The following is an 18894-nucleotide window of genomic DNA, read 5'->3' as shown; positions in this document are numbered from 1 at the left end:
AACCACTCTCAGGCCCAAACCTAATATAGATTGTGGACGTAACGTTTAAGGTATTGTTTTACTATGTATGTTATTATCATGAAAAGAATTGACTATGTTTTCACCTGCAACAATAATAGATATTTGGCAAGGTCTCTCTAGGTGCCCATGCACGCCCGACACATCTTCCTATACAGGTAACCTAGAACAACTGCACCCCAGCTGTAACTAGGTAAATCATCTAGCTGCTCCAGATGATATAGAAATCTTAAGCTGACTAGGTTTCCCGAAGTGTTCGAGAACAGTACACCACCAAACATCAGCAACAACAACAATCTCGTTGCCGGTCGATATCCTCCATCAGTGAAGCATCTGTAATCTCTGCATCCATCGCCTCCAGATGTTGTCGACAGGCGTCCGCTGCAATCGAATCGCCCCACTCAATGCAACCTCCTCTGCTGTCTGGAAATCGGTGAGTCACTGCAACATATGCAGGTAATGCACTCCCCTATAGTCTCTAAGAGAATGCGGGTAAGCTACAAGGTAATCCATCAACTAGCAACCCGAAGAGAACCTCCACATCCTCAAGCGTGATGGTAGCCTCGCCGATGTATCACGACCCAATTTCCCCCTCCGTTGGGTATCATGATAGCACATAGTGTTAGGGACTAGGTTAGACTAACATTTACTGAGTAATAACAATAACAAAGGAAATCTAACAATGTCGATATAGAAATCTTTATAAAATTTACAGTTTTCCAAAATCGGTAGTACTAGTCATAAGATCTACAGAGTTTGCTATCACTTCTAAATACAACTGTTCGGAAGTAAGTAAAAATAGTGTAAATACAAAATAAGAAGGTGACTCTGAAGCCTGCGAACGCAACGACAGGTTTACCTTGAGTCTCCTCAGCAAGGATCCACACAGCTACTAATAATCGATACCTGGATCTGCACAAAAATGTGCAGAAGAGTAGCATGAGCACACCACAGCGGTGCCCAGTAAGTATCAAGACTAACCTCGGTGAAGTAGTGACGAGGACTAGTCAAGACACCCACTGGTCTAATAAACTAAACAAGTATAAGTATAGGGATGACAGAACATGACATCTATCTGAGGACCCCACGATATGGCTAACGACATAACAACTGCAATAAGGAAGGAAAGACAACAAGTAACAGCGGAACACCAGGATAAGACACAGAAGAATGAATGAAAGTACAACCCAAATCCGAAAATCACATTACAGTAAAGGCAAGTAGTAACTCAGGAACTGCAAAAATTTTCACATCAGGACTCAACCAACAAACCCCAATAAATTAGTCAAATCCTTCAAGTGTAAACTTTCACCCGTAAGTTTTAAAATTGAGGTCTTTAGAATATAATCCTTTCCAATAAGAAATTTATTATTATTTTTTTGAAATATTCTTCCTTCAAATAAATATCTTTCAAATATAGTTATTTCAAGATAAAAACCTTTCAAATATAAACTTTTCTAGTAATATCTTTCGAGGATATGTCACCCTTTGACACTTAAACATGGAAGATTAGCAGCTCTGAACATAGTTATAACCCCAGAAAAATCTATCGGGATACCGTCCCGTAGTCCCGAATTAAATATGCAAGACAAGGGGATCTCCCGGAATACGTCCGTAGTCCCAATTTAAATATGCAGTGCTGGGGGATCTCACGGAATACGTCCGTAGTTCCAAAGTAAATATACAAGACAGGGGGATCTCCCGGAATACGCCCGTAGTCCCAATTTAAACATGTAGTGCTGAGGGATCTCCCGGAATACGTCCGTAGTCCCAAAGTAAATATGCAATATAGGGGGATCTCCCGAAATACGTCCGTAGTCCCAATTTAAATATGCAGTGCTGGGGGATCTCCCGTAATACGTCTGTAGTCCCAATTTAAATATGCAGTGCAAACAATAGAGATAACAACTATAACACGACAGAAACCTCGTACCTCACCAAAACAAGTGCAAAAGCAACAATGACAAAGATCCAAGGTACGTCAAGCAAATCAACTCAAGAACTTAAATCACAAGAACGGTAGGACTCATTCACAAGGAATAACCACAGTGAAGAATTCTAGACACAAGGAGAACAACTTAACAAGGGAAAACAAAACAAAATATAGCAACGATCCCACAATATTCACTACAAGAAATTTAATTTTTAACGACCACTTCTTAACGAAGGGATATAAATCCAGTCGTTAAGTGTACTTATAGCAACCAAATTTTCTTCCGGTCATTGAAACTAATTATTAGCTCAATATTAACGAGAGGATAATATTCAACCCTTAAAATATAACATAGCCAGTCGTTAAATAATTTATTAATATAAATTGGCGCTAATATTTCCCTCTTTTTTCCCAAATCCACACCTGGATCGGCAACACACCCCCAAAAAAGAAGGAAAAAACCCTAAACTTATTTTGGTAAACCTGCTATTTCTCCTGTCGTGAACACTAATTTTGGTCACCTCCATTAAAACTGCTGCTCAACTTCGAGTTTCTTCTCATCAAGGTAAGGTTCGAAATTGTACCATTTTTATGTTAATTTTAGTTTAGATGAAACCTCAGTTCCAAACCATGGCTGTTCAAATTTAATTTTTAATTTCAAACAGAAAAAGTGAGTGAAAAACTAGGGTTTTAAGGGCAAAAATCTTCTCTGCTCTTGAGTTTTCTTCTTCGATTTTCTGTTCGCGTTTCGAATTTCAGAAAAAAAAAAATACAAAAAGAGATATACAAAGATTTAAGTTTTCTTCTCTGATTTTCGGCTATTACTCCTCTAATTTTGGGGTTAAGTTTCTTTCATATACATAAATATAAAACTAATATATATATATATATATATATATATATATATATATATATATATATATATATATATATATTAGTTTTTGCCCTGTTGATCTTTATTCGCGGATCTTGCTTGAGTTTTGTTGGTGTTTTGCGGGTTCAGATGTGACTGTTCGAGACGACGTTCACGGTTCCGAGTTCAATTAGTCGTTTTTTCCTTACTTGAATTTTGGAGTCAAAATCTGTGTAATTGCTGATTTTTCAATTGCTATTAAGGAAAGTTTTGGCTTAACAGGTCTATTTGTGTCACTCCCTTTTTATTTTATCTAATTAATTGTGAATCGAACTTTAAAATGAGTCGTTTAAGGATAAGTCGACTTTGGGGTATAAATTGTTTGGTTAGATAATTGATTTCTTTACGAATTCATTCATTTAAAATTAAGTAAAACTATCTTGTTGATTCTCTGAATTTGTTTTAGAGTTGCCCTTTAAGAGAGTATCTTGATAATGAATTAGTTGGAAAGTTTTTGTTCATTAAAACAGTATGTTGTTGGATTGCGCTTTTGATTAGATCCATATTGGGTGCTTCTGGTTTGGTACTGAAATAGCATTTTGTTAGCTAGTTCAAGGAGGTGAATTTTCATGGATTAACTGCCGGTTCTAATTCCTGACAGTTCAATGATAGTTGACGTTGCTATGTAGCTATGAAGTCATATTCCTACGTAGCTGTATTTTGTAGAGTGTTAAATGTATTAATACGAAATGAAAGGTGACTGCATGTGCTTTGTGGTAATGTTGCTGCATACAATGTTTATGAACTACTAAGTTGTATTAATTAATGTTTGTTGGTTAAGAGATTATTACACCTAGTTTTGTAACTTCCTATACCGACGTGGTACTGCAATTCTTTTATCCGTGATTACATGTACATTATTGACAAAACAAAGTTATTTGTTGTCCTTATTTTCAGAAACTCTGAATTTTAGTTACAAGCACCGTCGACCTAAAAAGGTAAGTTATGTTATTTTACTTAACACAATCAATTTGCATAAACTATTATTTTGTACATGATTGATAAAAGCTAGTATTATTTTGTATCTATCATTAGTATGAGTGAAGTGTTCTTTGTGTCAATTGTTAAGTTATTTGTGCTCTTCGCGTTAATAATTTCATGATATAATTTGTGTCATTTGTGTTTACTTTGCTGTGCACACTTTGAATGAGGAAGCTCTGCTTTTCGTTGTCTCTATTTGGGATCTGGTGTTAGAAAAACAAAAAGTGAAACAAAAGCGTTTCTGATAAATTTGTCAATCAATGTAGCTGTTGAACTTAGCTTTATTAAGGTAAGAGTATCAATATCCTGAAAATAGAAGTTATGAAATGAAACTAAGATGACTAAAGACTTACAGGCTTCGTCTTTTTGAACATTCTATTATTAATGATAAAGTGATACATGCATCGTCCTTCTAAAGTCATAAGAGACTCATCTTCCCTCTTGAAAGAGGTTTAAAGTACCACTTCTATTCTCGATATAGTCTATAACATGATGATTAATTGTGATTGTGTGCACAATTGCCTACGCTTCTGACTCTGTTCAGCTCTGCTAATTGACTTAATTAGACAACTTCTTCAGATAAGAGCTTAAATTACAATGCAAAAATAAATACCCACTATTGTTAATCTACTTGAGCACACCCGCAGATAGCTGAAAATTGAATAGTCGCATAAGTGACTATTGTACTGTCCTAAATCCAGGACAACCTACCCACTTCGTTCTTGGACATATGGATGTACTCCTCCATCGCCTTTATAAGGCATCATCATTAGTAGTAGGGTCCAATAGAAATTGTTTCTCCTTTTCTCCGGTAACTAGGTTATGAAAATAATATAGACTGAGTACTTTTAGTAGTTGGAATAGGTTCAGTTAGTAATTTTTAGTTTTGTTTTATGTTTAAAGGGTAAACTATTTCTTTGTTCCTTTTCTGTTTACCAAACTTGAACTAGACTTTCCTTTTTTATTAACCTTGTAATTTTTCTAATAACCTGCTCAATGATTAGACTTGTCCAAATTAGAGCCTTACCCCTGTTTGAAGTTTTATATTTCCTTGAGACAAGTTGGGAATATTTGTTGTACTGCCATTTAGGAATTTTGATATGCTTGATGTGTTTCTTTAACTATTAGTTTGATTGGCAGTTTGAGATTCAGGTTATGATTGAGGGAACATCGTTCATTCACAACAAATGCAACTGTTGAATTTTGTTTTGCCGTAGAATTTTTGTGGTATCACTATCAGTATAGTGTAGATAATGAAGGACAATCATGATTCAACTTTATGGTGACAGATTAATTTGTGAGAATGAGATCCTAATCGGTTGGATATCGCGCCATCCAATTGCTATATGAATTTCCCTTCTACCATGACTGCAAACCACTTGTCCTTCCAAAACTTGATATGTTGACCATTCCCTACTACAAAGTGTTTGTTCACTGAGAATTCTTTCCGTAGCTTACAAATGTTCTTCCCGACTCCAACTCCATTGGGTGCTCTTGATAATTTAGTGCAAAAATGATTCAGGACTCCATGTTTGGCGTTGACAACTTCCTTCCATAGACATTGCTCATCCTGTGTGTACCTAATATGAACATTAATATAATATATTTTTAGTAGGTGCTAGTTTAAATATGTATTATCTGTTTGCTAAATCCAAATGCTAGTATAGTAAACTGTGAGCAACTTAACTGGGTCGAGTATTTTCTTATCTTCCCTGCTAGATTTTTTCCACCTCTAAATTTGGAGTTGTGCAATCTTTGTGAGCTTATCATGCTTTCTTCATTCACTGTGCCCATGTGTTTCATGTCATTTAAATGTCTTGATATGCCCCTGTAAAACTGTTCATGAATGTGTTGTATTCTACTAGTGTTAATTGTGTAAGAGTGCTCATATAACTAAAGCAATACCCTTTGGTTTGAAGTTAGTGTCAGTACTACAGTGCAGGTGGAACGCAGGAGGTAGGAGTGTTCATGTTAGGCTCTTAGTTTCTTAGAGGAAAACTAAAGGAAGTACTGAATAGAGGTTGAGTATCATACCATTAGAATTATTTTCAAATATTGAAAGCAAAAGGATCAGCATTAATAATGATCAACAGTTCTTGAACTCCTGGATCTTGAGTAACTGACTGAAAAAGCTCTTGGGTCTTGTATTTGAAACATATACAATGTGCTGGGACTGACCGATCCTAAAAGTTGTTTATCTTTCCCTTTTAACACAATGATTCTCAATTTTAACATGCAATTCCAAAACTTGAAGCAAAAATATCTTACTATTACTCAATACTTACACAAGGCTAACATCCATATGATGTGTTAGACAGTAAATACGCACAGCTTGCAAGTGCAGTATTTGATCAGCCTTCATCACCATCTTTAATTGAGCAGTAGATTGAATCATTTAACAGGTTAGTAGCTTGAAATCCTATTGTATTCTGTGATAAAATTATTGCAGTTTATTCATGTACCAAAACAGACAGCCGAAGTGATAAATGATGTTGTTTACCGGCTGAACCATGAAACTAAATCATTTCATTCAGTAGACTGCTGATTGAACATGAACTTGTAGGACATGAAAACATTGGTTCAAATTCAGATACCTTTTTACTAGATTTAACCCTGAAGAACTATTTATGGTGTCAGCAGATGAAAAATGTGAATTATTTCTGGCTAGGCAGAGAGGATATTATGATTCATAGAAACTTCTACAACATTTTCAGTAACTTGGGTTGTTATGTTGCCAAATTGCTGTAGAAGTCTCAGAGGAGAAGTCATCTGTCGCACACAGACTCTGGTTGTATCTCATCCCAGAGTGGAGATAGCACTTGTAATTTCCTAGAAGAGGGTGAAAAGGGCAAGAAATTTCATGCAAATCTAGGGGAACAACCAAAGATAAAAGGGGAAAAGACAGTTAAAGTATAGAACAATATGGCTACCACAGATCCTAAAGTAATAATTTATTCAATTCGCATTATCTTCCTTGTCAGTATGTTAAGTCTGAAGACAGCTAAAATGTTACCAATTACTGTAGTTAAATACCTGGGCAAAACTGTTCCCTGTGTGATATCTCCTCAGCTACTTTCTGAATAACTAAAATAAAAATGTTAAATAGAAACTAAAAAGATAATTCAGCAATAAACTCTGGTCGTGACATCACCTATAGATGCAACCACATCCCTCTTCCTTCTTTGCACAGGGTAGAGGAAACAGGAATTGCTCCACCAAAATTCAGCAACCTGGATCAACATTTGGGGAGATTAAGAAAATAAACTTACAATAAAGTTAAGGTACATAAAGATAAGATTAATTGTTGGAGGATGTAAAAGAAGTAGAGGATTTCCTATTAAAGCTGAAAAGATATCAAATTAAAGTTGTACTTTCACTTGATTGAAACACCTTCCCTTCAAGGAAATAACTCGCGTTTCCTTTTATCAAAGCAAAGTCAGCAACTCTTCTAATGTCTCAGTTTTCTGATCATTGTACATAGACATAGAAAATTCAATGCATCATTTTTCTGCTACGATATTGTCCACTATTATGTCATCTAATCTTTGTATTATTTAAATTTCTTGTTTATGGCCATCAATGTAGCCTTTAATAGAATTAGTAAACAGATAGCCTTCTGTTGGAGGTTGCCAATGCTAAGAATAGTTGGAAAAATTGATAAGAATTGAGGATAAAGATGAGCTGTTGGAGTTTGTCAATGCTAATGCCGATTCATTGGCTAGTGTTGTTATATCATGTCTCTCTTCCCAAATCTGACTACTTCAAACAACTTAACTCTTTCTTTTTTATGTATAAACTGTTCATTAATTCAAGAATCAATGAGTTAAGGTATGAACGATACTGAATGGGAAATAGAAAACCTTCATGTGTTGTTACTTTTGCTATATTGCTTTCTTCTTCTAAGATATGAATTTTATGTGGTTTTTATGTTTACAAGGTTGAATGTCGAGACACAGTCATTTATTCTTTCCTGAAATTGGAAATAAAATGGTGAAACCATGTTACAGATTAGTTTTTACATTAATCGTTTTCCAAAATATGTGGATATGAGGTGATTTTGTAGTGTGCTAGGTGGATAATATGTCATTGTTTGTCAACTGTTTGGCATTTACTCAATGATCTAGTTTCTCCCACGCACCATTTATGTGTCATTCTGATTTGGGTTTCAATTGGAAGTTGCCTCTATTTAAGTGTGCACTTGTTATGAAAAATAATTTAATTTGTTATGTTAACAGCTAGATATGATCTTTCTTTATTAAATTGGCATACATCTAATTTTTGTTTCTTTAGTTTTTTATTTTTTTGTTACTAAACTGGCACACATTTGTTATGTTAACAGATCAAACATTTGAAGTCCGAAGACCTATCATTGATGAAAGTGTAGAGCAAGTTGAATTACAAGAGGTTTATGTTTTGTTAGGGATGATTTAAAGACACTGTACATATGCTGCAATTTTATGTTTCTCTTTTAGGAATTATTAAAAATGATGTCATACAATTCAGATTGGTTCTGTTAAATATGATGCTTTAGTTCTTTGTATTAATAAAGATATCAAGTATTTGGTTTATTTTCAAGTGTTGTGGGTGTGTATGAAATCATATAAATATTTATTTCTATTTATCAAATTTAAAAATTTAAATTTTCGTAATTTAAATTTGGTTCTTAAAAGTAGTACAACTAACAAAGGGAATAACGGTCGCTAAAAGCACTTATAATGACTAAATTAGTTGTCATTAAAGACTTTTAACGACTGGATAATAAATTAGCGAAGGGAAAATCTTGCCGTTAAAAGGGATGTATAACGACCAGAAATTATGTTGTCGCTAAAGGATCTTTAACGATCAGATTGTAATTCGGTCGTTAACTTTTAACGTCGGGGCTTTTAACGACCGGATTTTTTTTGGCCGTTAACATGTTATAACGACCGGATTTGGATTTTTAACGACCTTATTTCCCCTCGCTAAAGGCCTATTTTCTTGTAGTGATTCAAGTCAATGATAAGAAGCAAACACGAGTCAAATAGTTCCAAATAATGGCAAGTCAACTAAGATATAGGTTATCTAAACTACTTTTGAGGTTGAGCAATTACGAGGAATATTCAACAATTCAAGTGAGGATAAGCAACGGAAGATAATCATAACTCCAATTAAGACTAAACAATTATAGGATGAGAAAATAATGATTTCAATTAAAGATAAGTAGTTATGAAAAAATATAGCACGACGATAGAAGAAGTAAAATCTTTGGTTACGTCGAATAAGGGTCAAATAGGCAGTAAGAGTGAATCCTAAAGCAATTATCTCTAATCAAAGCATGTAAAGGTAAAACTAGCAAATAGGAATTTAAGCGTATCAAGAACAACATCATACACAGTGAATATAAGAACATAAGAACCCTAAAAATCCAAATTTCCACAAATAAGTCTGAGCACGCACTCGCCACCTCACGTACACAGACTACAATCAGCATAGATGACTCAAATCCTCAGGGGAAAGTCCCCCACATAAGGTTAGGCAAGATAATTACCTCAAACTGCGCTCAATCAGTCAAGTTGTATGACCTTTACTCGATTTTCTGACTCCGATCGACTCGAATCTAGTCATAATTAATTAGATTCAATCAATACAAATTGTAGGAATAAATTCCATATGAAAATGCAAATTTTCTACAAAAATCCGAAATTGAACCCAAAAATTGCCCAATGGGGCACACGTCTTGGAACCCAACAAAGGTTACAAAATATGAACGTTCATTCCGATACGAGTTCAACCATACCAATTTTATTCAATTCCGATAAAAACTCGACCTCCAAATCTTAAATTGAATCAAGAGGGTTTTCACAATATTTCCAACTTAATTCACCGATTAAAATTTAAAAACAACTATGGATTCGGGTAATTTAACTAATATTGAGTCAAGAACACTTATTCCGTTGTTTCCTATGAAAATCTCCCAAATATCGCCTCATCCCGAGCTCCAATCTGTTAAAAATGGGAAATGGGACGAAGTCCCATTTTATGAACTCACTCCCCAGGCTTTTCTTCTTCGCGTTCGCATGACCAGTGTCGCGTTCGCGAAGGCCTGACCATGCACAACATCGCGTTCGTGGTAGCCAACTGCCCTCCTTCTTCGCGTTCGCAGTCCATGCGTCGCGTTCGCGAAGGGTTAATGGCTCAAGGTCCCGACTCCCCTTCCTTTTTCGCATTCGCGACCACTGCGCCGCGTTCGCGTAAACTTGACCAGACCTTGCCTCGCGTTCGCGTCAACTCCTTCGCGTTCGCGAAGGTCAAATCCATAACCCCCAAAATTTCTTCTTCGTGAACGCGGGACTTTCTTCGCGTTCGCGAAGAAGTAAACCAGACACCAGAATCAGCAGTTCCAAAACAGCTCCAAATGATTCGAAACCACCCCGAAACACACCCGAGGCCCCCGGGACCTCAACCAATCGTACCAACCAGTTCCATAACACATTACGAACTTGATCGAGGTCTCAAATCGCATCGAACAATATCAAAACATCGAATCACACTTCAAATCAAAAATCCATGAACTTTGAACTTTGAAATTCTATAACTTGTGCCGAAACACATCAAATCAATCCGGAATGACTTTAAATTTTGCACACAAGTCATAAATGACATAACAGACCTATTCAAATTTTCATAATCGGATTCTGACCTCGATATCAAAAAATCAACCCCCCGGTCAAACTTCCCAAAATTTAATTTTTGGCATTTCAAGCTTAATTCCACTACGGACCTCCAAATAATTTTCCGGATACGCTCATAAGTCCAAAATCACCATACGGAGCTATTGACATCATCAAAATTTCATTTTGGAGTCGTTTGCTCATAAGTTAACTCTCCGGTCAACTCTTTCCATTTAAGCTTCAAATTAAGGATTGTTCTTTTAATTTAATTCTGAATCTTTAGTAAATCAAACTCGGCCACACCCGTGGGTCATAATACATATTGCGAAGCCGTTCTAGACCTTAAGTCACTAAACGGGGCGTAAATTCTTAAAACGACAAGTCGGGTCGTTACATTCTTCACCTCTTAAACAAACGTTCGTCCTCGAACGTTCTAAGAATTATTCTGAGATTACCAAATTGATGATTTTTACTTTTCCACATATACTCACGGTTGATTCCACGCTACCGCATTTGAGATAAGCGTGACAACATCATCTCATTTGAGATTATTTCTTTTATCCATACTTGAAAACTTTAAGGCCATTTTCTTATGCTCCAATATTTTCAAAAGGCCTGATTTCTCATAATAACGCACAGTATTAGTCTCAACTGGCTATAGCAACTCGTGCCTATGCACACATCAATTTTCTCGATAGTGTTGAAGTAATTCAAAACTTTCTTTGGGGTACTGCATTATTCCCCTCTTAGGATCATTCGCCCTTAAACACATAACATATTTATCTATTCTTTTGCAATTCTCAATCTTTCAAATTTTACTAACTCCCAAATTTTTCAGAAATTTCGGCAGATTCTCCCTTGTAATTGGGCTTATCCACCTGCCAGAGTAACACCAAACAACTCCTAACAACACATCCACAATCCAACAAAGTACCACAATGTATATATCAATAAAACTAATCTCCATATTACAAGCACTGCATTGTCATAATGATATCCGACATGATGCAAATCATATGTACACTCATCACCACATCTCTGGTCTTAAAAGCTGTTCATAAATAAATTTCAGCATCATCCACCTCATTTCAAATTTTTACAATACTGACAACAGAATGTGAGGCATGAAGACCTCATGATTACTTACTCGGATTACTGAGTCACATTTAATGCCACCTGGGCACTCATCTCATAGGCTAAAACTCAATATTTACAGTACGAAAATGGCTGAATATGTATAGAAAATATACAAGAATATCAGAACTCCCTATTAATATTATTGTACAAATTAATTTTTCACAAAGGGAGAATTTTAAACTCATAAATATTTCACCACAAGGACCTCGTCCTTATATAACTTCCACCGCGGCTTGAAGCCCGGTTTAAATAATTCACATCATGTAAAAATGCGAGGATCTCGTCTTCCACTCCGAATCACAAGTATTTTGCACATTGTGCCAACTGAAATTTAAAATTTTCCTTTCTTTCTTCTTTTCAATATATATTTCATAAACAGTTTTCACAACACATAATGAACCTTCCTACCAGTAGGGCATATAATTCATAAAAATTGGAATCAATTATTCCGAAACACATTGAACCCACTTTAATGAATAACAAGAATTACTTTTGGGCTTATAGCCCTCAATTATGTACCAAAAATATAATGACAGACACGGGTTCACATCTTTAAATCTCCCAATATGGATAAACATATAAGTGGATCACAAATTTACGAAGCTCAACCATAAGTGGAGCATAATAGGAGGACTCACCTCAATATTCAGAACCGAATCAAATTAAGGAAAATATCCTTTTATAATAAAAATCAAGATCGTACCTGTGTCGACACCATCTGGTGTATTGGCCTCCGCCAAATCATAGTGATTAAATTAACGGGTCGGGCCTCCACCTCTTAGGCGCCCACTACCCGCCTGTCCTCCACCTCTAACTGACAGTGCACCTGGAGTATTAACTATAATAAAGCTCATAGCTTGAGTGCTCAGATGAAATCCACCCCTCCCAAGTCTCGGACAATCTCTCATGATGTGCCTAGTATCACCACATTCATAACAACCCTCCTGAGGTCGCGGTTGCTCGTACTGAGTCTGTGCTAGATAGCTAGAATAACCATTATAGGAATCTCGTGCCGGTGGTGCATCGCAAGAACTTACTGAAGTACTCCGAGTAGTCTGATGTTCCGACTAAGCTGGCCGACTGCTTTAGCCTTCACTATAGTGGGTCCTAGCTGAAGAGTAAAATCCACTGAACCCTCCAGATCTTTGAGACCTTTTGGCCTCCTTAGACTCCCTTTCTTCATCTAAAACACCCTCAATCTTCCTTACAATCTCCACTACTTGTTGAAATGGAGTATCAGTTTGCAACTCTCGAGCCATGCATATTTTAATATCATAATCGAGCCCCTTAATGAATCTGCGGACCCGTTCTCTGATTATAGAAACTAAGATAGGTGTATGATGGGCTAACTCACTGAACTTAATAGCACATTCTGACACTGCCATAGTGCCCTGACGCAACCATTCAAACTCTGTGCGTCACGTATCTCGGAGAGTCTGGGGAACAAACTCGTTCAAGAACATTTCTGAAAATTGAGCCAAGTTGGTGGTGTTGCATCGACTGGTCTACCTTCTTCATAGATTTTCCACCGCCGATACGCTACGCCTGACAGTTAAAATGTAGTAAAGGAAACTCTGTTCACTTTCACAATACCCATGGTGTGGAGAATACAGTGAAACTTTTCTAGAAATCCTTGGGCATCCTCTGAAGCTGTGCCACTGAAAGTAGGTGGGTTATACTTCTTAAACCTCTCAAGCCTCTTTTGTTTTATTTTCCTGATGCCTCTGGCCTGTCCAAAGGCTGAACCGGAATAACGGGTTATACTGGTACTATGCCCGAAACCTGACTAATGTGAACCTGCTGCTCTGGAGTTACTCTGGCTGCGGCACGTGCTCCTCGTCGGCCTCGGCCTCTAGCGACATCCGCTCCGGGGTAACATTATCAGCAACTGCAGCTCGTGTCCTCACCATCTGTGAGAGAATGGAATGATAAAAGTTCAAACTTCAAGATCAATGAACCCGCACGATGGAATGAAAGAAGTGAGATTATCTTAATAGTTCTGTAGCCTTTCGAAGATAAGTACAGACGTCTCCGTACTGATCTGTAAGACTCTACTAAACTCACTTATGACTTGTAGCACCTATGAACCTAGAGCTCTGATACCAACTTGTCACGACCTAATTTCCCCCTCTGTTGGGTATCGTGATGGCACCTAGTCTTAGGGACTAGGTAAGCCTAACATTTACTGAGTAATAACAATAACAAAGGAAATCTAACAGTTTCGATATAGAAATCTTTATAAAATTTACAATATCCAAAACCAATAGTACTAGTCATAAGCTCTACAGAGTTTGCTATCACTTCTAAATACAACTGTTCGTAAGTAAGTAAAAATAGTGTAAATACAAAATAAGAAGGTGACTCCGAAGCCTACGAACGGAGCGGCAGGTTTACCTTGAGTCTCCTCAGCAAGGATCCGTACAGCTACTAACGATCGATACCTGGATCTACACAAAAATGTGCAGAAGAGTAGCATGAGCACACCACAGCGGTACCCAGTAAGTATCAAGACTAACCTCGGTGAAGTAGTGACGAGGACTAGTCAAGACACCCACTGGTCTAATAAACTGAACAAGTATAAGTATAGAGATGACAGAACATGACATCTATCTGAGGACCCCACGATATGGATAACGACATAACAACTGCAATAAGGAAGGAAAGACATCAAGTAACAGCGGAACACCAGAATAAGAGACAGAAGAATGAACGAAAGCACAACCCAAATCCGAAAATCACAATACAGTAAAAGAAAGTAGTAACTTAGCAATTGCAAAATTTTTCACATCAGGACTCAGCCAACAAACCCCAATAAATTAGTCAAATCCTTCAAGTGTAAACTTTCACCCGTAAGTTTTTAAATTGAGGTCTTTAAAATATAATCCTTTCCAATAAATTTTTTTTGTTGTTGAAATATTCTTCGTTCAAATAAATATCTTTCAATTATAGCTCTTTCAAGATAAAAACCTTTCAAATATAAACTTTTCTAGTAATATCTTTCGATTATAAGTCACCCTGTGACACTTAAGCATGGAAGATTAGCAGCTCCGAACACAGATATAACCACAGGGGAATCTACCGGGATACCGTCCCGTAGTCCCGAATCAAATATGCAAGACACGACAGAAACCTCGTACCTGCGACAGAAACCTCGTACCTCACCACAACAAGTGCAAAAGAAACAATGACAAAGATGCAAGGTACGATGAGCAAATCAACTCAAGAACTTAAATCACAAGAACGGTATGACTCATTCACAAGGAATAACCACAGTGAAGAATTCTAGACACAAGGAGAACAACTTAACAAGGGAAAACAAAACAAAATATAGCAACAATCCCACAATATTCAAGTCAATAATAAGAAGCAAACGCGAGTAAAATAGTTCCAAATAATGGCAAGTCAACTAAGATATAGGTTATCTAAACTCCTTTTGAGGTTGAGTAATTACGAGGAATATTCAACAAATCAAGTAAGGATAAGCAACAGAAGATAATCATAACTCCAATTAAGACTAAAAAATTATAGGATGAGAAAATAATAATTTCAATTAAAGATAAGTAGTTATGAAAAAATATAGCACGACGATAGAAGAGGTAAAATCTTTGGTTACGTCGAATAAGGGTCAAATAGGCAGTAAGAGTGAATCCTAAAGCAATTATCTCTAATCAAAGCATGTAAAGGTGAAACTAGCAAATAGGAATTTAAGCGTATCAAGAACAATATCATACACGGTGAATATAAGAACATAAGAACCCTAAAAGTCCAACTTTCCACAAATAAGTCTGAGCACGCACTCGCCACCTCATGTACACAGACTACAATCAGCATAGATGACTCAAATCCTAAGGGGAAAGGTCCCCCCCCCAAGGTTAGGCAAGATAATTACCTCAAACTACGCTCAATCAGTCAAGTAGTATGCCTTTTCCTCGATTTTCTAACTCTGATCGGCTCGAATCTAGTCATAATTAATTAGATTCAATCAATACAAATTGTAGGAATAAATTCCATATGAAAATACATATTTTCTACAAAAATCCGAAATTTAACCCAAAAATTACCCGTGGGGCCCACGTCTTGGAACCCAACAAAGGTTACAAAATATGAATGCCCATTCCGATACGAGTTCAATCATACCAATTTTATTCAATTTTGATAACAACTCGACCTCCAAATCTTAAACTGAATCAATAGGGTTTTTAATATTTTTCCAACTTAATTCACCGATTAAAAGTTAAAAACAACCATGGATTCGGGTAATTTAACCAATAATGAGTCAAGAACACTTACCTCGTTGTTTTCTCTGAATATCTCCCAAATATCGCCTCATTCCGAGCTCCAATCCGTCAAAAATGGAAAATGGGACGAAGTCCCATTTTCTGAACTTAAACTCACTGCCTAGGCATTTCTTCTTCGCGTTCGCGTAACCAGTGTCGCATTCGCGAAGGCCTGACCATTCACAGCATCGCGTTCACGTTCGATCTCTCGTGTTCGCGGTAGCCAACTTCCCTCCTTCTTCGCGTTCGCAGTCCATGCGTCGCGTTCGCGAAGAGTTAATGGCTCAAGGTCCAGGCTCCCCTTCCTTTTTTGCGTTCGCGACCACTGCGTCGCGTTCCCGTAAGCTTGACCAGACCTTGCCTTGCGTTCGCATCCACTCCTTCGCGTTCGCGAAGGTCAAATCCAGGACCCCCAAAATTTCTTCTTCGCGAATGCGGGACTTTCTTCGCGTTCGCGAAGAAGGGAACCAGACACCAGAATCAGCAGTTCCAAAACAACTCAAAATGATCCGAAACTACCCCGAAACACACCCGAGGCCCCCGGGACCTCAACCAATCGTACCAACCAGTCCCATAACAGATTATGAACTTGATCGAGGTCTCAAATCGCATCGAACAATATCAAAACGACGAATCTCACTTCAAATAAAAAATCCATGAACTTTGAACTTTGAATTTCTATAACTTGTGCCGAAACACATCAAATCAATCCGGAATGTCTTTAAATTTTGCACACAAGTCATAAATGACATAACAGACCTATTCAAATTTCCAGAATCGGATTCCAATCTTGATATCAAAAAGTCAACCCCCCGGTCAAACTTCTCAAAAATTCATTTTTCGGCATTTTAAGCTTAATTTCACTACGGACCTCCAAATAATCTTCCGGACACGCTCCTAACTCCAAAATCACCATACGGAGCTATTGACATCATCAAAATTTTATTCCGGAGTCGTTTGCTCATAAGTCAACTCTCCGGTCAGCTCTTTCCATTTAAGCTTCAAATTAAGGATTGTTCTTTTAATTTAATTCCGAATCTGTAGTAAATCAAACTCGACCACACCCGCGGGTCATAATACATATTGCGAAGCTGCTCGAGACCTTAAGTCACTAAACGAACGTAAATTCTTAAAACGACAAGTCGGGTCGTTACACGATGGGTAGATGAAGCATGCATGTCTCCGGTTGCCACCGCTCTATCATAGCTGTGATCAACATCCAGTCGAACTGCAACCGACCGATCTCTATTATCTTGTAGAAACCCGTGTCTGAAGTCGTCTAACTATTCGAGGATGGTGTGGGTGGTCCCTAATGAACTCTCACATATCGTCTATATGTATGGGGCGGAATGTCTGGGACAAACATTGCCCATCCCATATGTATGAAGACCTATGGTTGCCCTGTAGCAACAGTAGCTCTCGAGATGCAGGTCCGGGATGCACAAGGGAACCTCCATGGCAATGTCTGTAAATTGAACAATATTAATTAAAGAATTTTTCTTTTTTATTGCTTGACGTCTTTAAATATATTTCAATATCTATTATATTAATATTTAATCGATATTTTTATTATATTTTTACTTAAGTTGATACATTTTCTATATTATTATTTTATATGTTAATTTATTATTTTATATGTTAGATTATTATTTTATATATTAGTTTATTATTTTATATATTAGTTAATTATTCTATATGTTAGTTTATTATTTTATATGTTTGTTTCTTATTTTATATGTTTGTTTATTATTTTGTATGTTATTTTATTATTTTAAATATTTGTTTCTTATTTTATATGCTAGTTTATTATTTTATATGTTTGTTTATTAATTTATATCTTAGTTTATTATTTTGTATGTTAGTTTATTATTTTATATGTTAGTTTATTACTTTCTATGTTTGTTTCTTATTTTATATGTTTGTTTCTTATTTTAAATGTTAGCTTATTAGTTTATAACTATACATGATATAATTAATAAGTATTCATATAAAAATACTTAGTTTGACAAATATTGTTATTTTTATGTTATTTTCTTACATTTGTTGACTAACATTCGAGAGAGTTTGTGTTTCAACTATCATCTTTTTTTCAAATATTTTTGGGGTTAACAAATAATTAAATAATTAATTTTGATAACTACAAAGATACTATGCTAAAGGGCACTAGATTACAATTATGGGCACTACATTAAAATTACGGGCACAACATAACACTAAAGGGCACTAAACAACAATAAAGTCACATATTAATATATGTACAACAATAAAATCTAAATAACATTAATTAGTCATAAAATAATAATTTATCAATTTTACTAATCTTTTAGCACATAAATAATCTAATCCGGATAAAAATAATAAATTAATTTAATCACAAAAAATCACGAAAATTCATATACCACAGTAAAAAATAACTAATAAATATTTTTTTATAACAACTAAGAACATTAATTATTCGTAAAATAACAATTTATCTATTTTAATAATTTTTTACCACAACAATAATCTAATGCGGATAAAAAATAATAAATTAACTAAATCACAAAACAATCACAAAAAAATATAGATCACAGTAAAAAAACAACTAATACGCGTTTTTTATACATGAGTTTTAACATAAAGTTAATCGGAATACCTCGATTTATAATTTTTTGAAAAGTGAGGATTTGATTATTTTGGGGGCCGAAACGAGCAATCCACTACGCGATAACGCCTTAGATCCGGTGTAAACTTGCTACAGTACCGAGAAGTTACTCTTTTTGTGGGACGGGTGGGCTCCACTGAGTTGTTTTCTTTAAACATGGATGGGGGACCGATTAGTTTGTTTGGGAGGTCTGCTGGTTCGCGTCTGGTGGGGAAAGGAGATGGAACGGTTTTTTATATAGATATAGCGCGCATATATAAGGCGTTATACTATAACGCTTTATATATGCGCGCTATACCTCCCACCCATTTTAAGTTCAAATATAGCGCGGTTATTCACCG

Source organism: Nicotiana tomentosiformis, chromosome 9 (genome assembly GCF_000390325.3).
Source record: "Nicotiana tomentosiformis chromosome 9, ASM39032v3, whole genome shotgun sequence".
NCBI classification, from domain to species: Eukaryota; Viridiplantae; Streptophyta; class Magnoliopsida; order Solanales; family Solanaceae; genus Nicotiana; species Nicotiana tomentosiformis.
The sequence above is the reverse complement of the archived record's forward strand: the minus strand, read 5'-3'. Positions refer to the sequence as shown.